The sequence below is a fragment of the Suricata suricatta genome, chromosome 2, assembly GCF_006229205.1.
Source record: "Suricata suricatta isolate VVHF042 chromosome 2, meerkat_22Aug2017_6uvM2_HiC, whole genome shotgun sequence".
NCBI classification, from domain to species: Eukaryota; Metazoa; Chordata; class Mammalia; order Carnivora; family Herpestidae; genus Suricata; species Suricata suricatta.
In genome coordinates this window covers 118814976-118817006 of record NC_043701.1, presented here as the reverse complement: position 1 = coordinate 118817006, position 2031 = coordinate 118814976, and the positions used below count along the sequence as shown (strand labels likewise).

General features: G+C 37.4%; 1 pseudogene; it reads left to right on the top strand.

Moving 5' to 3' along the window:
- Positions 1–238: 238 nt before the first annotated feature.
- Positions 239–1564, top strand: LOC115275775 (annotated as a pseudogene).
- Positions 1565–2031: the final 467 nt, after the last annotated feature.

Genomic DNA, 2031 nt, shown 5'->3' with positions numbered 1-2031 from the left:
TGTTATATGGAAACCAATTTGACAATAAACTATTATTAAAAAATTTTTCTTCATTAGGGAAATTTATACTTGGTATCTAACATAATTTTCAGTCTGTGAACATGTGTCCTCAGAAATGTCTTTGATCCACATGATGTGCTACATTACCACATTGGAGAGAGAGTCCCAAGTTTATCTGCTCTAAATCTTAAGTCCATTTATCTTCTAACAAAATATCACAGAAATATTTCTACCCTCAATGTCTCCTCACCATGGGGACGGTTCTTCACTTTACAAACTACAGAGATTTTTTTCTGGTGAGTTCTTCCAGGAGTTTGGACTTGTAACAGCTGACTGAAGGTCCTGGAGGAGATTGCTCTTTGGTGCATTGAACTGAACACACACCGTCCTCCTGCTCCTGCAAAGTGGATCCACTAATAGGATAGCTTTCCCTGCCTACACTTACATAACTATTTGATCTTTTGAGTTTAACATCATGTTTGGTAAATTACTGGGTCATGATGAGGATACAGCCTTCGCTGTATCTGCCTCCACAGTCTCGGCATAATGGAGAGCTCTCTTTGTTAAAAGAGAAAACACTCTTTGGAGTGATTGGAGATACATACAAGGAGACCATTAGTTGGTACTTTGGTGGCTCTTTCCTTCAACTTGTTCACAATGCTTTCTAGTTGGAGTGAATGAATCTTCTAGGTCTCCGAGGCTGCTGGTACAATTTGGCTTCAAGAGTGTGTTGCAGAGCATAGTCAATGCTTGTGTGGAATTATTTCAGGACCTAGCAGGGTCTACCTTACCCAAATGAATCCGTTTGTTTTGTTAGATCCTCCTGGAGCTTTTGCTCTTCATTTACCTATGTGTTGTTTGAAATTAGTAATCATTTTGCTGTAGACACCACCGCTGCTATAGGCGTTGCTCTGTGATATCTGCACTGTGTATTCCATGGGCATGTATAGAGGCAGCATATTACTCCAGACAACACACACCCTGTATCACTGGTGCATTGGGCAGACTTATGAGAGAGGTATCTACCTTGGGTGGAGTTTTAGAAGTTCAAAATGAGGATTTTGGGCCTGTAGGTGTTGGCTCAATGGATCAGTGCACGTAAGGATTTGACAAGATACAAATCAACAAATGGTTCTTTCTCAAGTGACCAAAAGGCTTTATGCTCTAGTGTCTACTTGGACTATTCACATTTTCAAAGATGATTGGATTAGACCTGAAGTACAGTCTGAGCCTCCTGTAGCCAATGGCCTAAACTTCCCAGATCATCATGTAATTCGAATACCTCCTTTAAAAGGTGCTAATGATTCAAACCCTGTCACATTGACTCCTGCTAAACCTAGTAGCCCACTTCCAGAATTTTCATTTAGCACCACTGGAAAAAACATGAGCCTACTTACTCTGCTTAACATCCAAACAAGACCTTATTGTTTGGGTCTTACTCGTGGACACACTTTATAGTAGCACGGTTAATCAAGGACTCAGGGTTCCAGGATTCAGGAATGGTTTTACAGATATGCCAAGTTGATCTGGAAATAACAATAGAATTGGACAACTGAGACCATGATGTACTGCAATTGAATTTATTTTTATGAGGAATATTGATTCCTTAACTTCCAATTTATTTAGTAATCAACTGTGTATTGACTGTTCAGTCATTTACTCTAAATGTTAAAGAATAGTCAGTTTGTTCACATTACATGAAACCAAGGAAACTAAATTTTTGTAAAAAAATTTTAGGACTGCAAGAGTCTCCTTAATGTTATAGAGCTTAAACACACTTCCTTTAGAAAATGTGTTTCTATGAAAAAGGAAAAAATGTGTTTCTCTAAATTTGAAAATTTTTTTGGTTTTGTTGTTGATTGCAATATGATACACATTATCTTGACAAGAAAAATACTTAGAACAGATCCATCACACTATTGAATAATATTTTCTTCAGTGAAATTTATAAATGGGCTTCTTGAATAATGATATACATTTTAGGACAAGGAACAAATGTCCATTCTAAAAGTAAAAGTCTCATTTATAGCT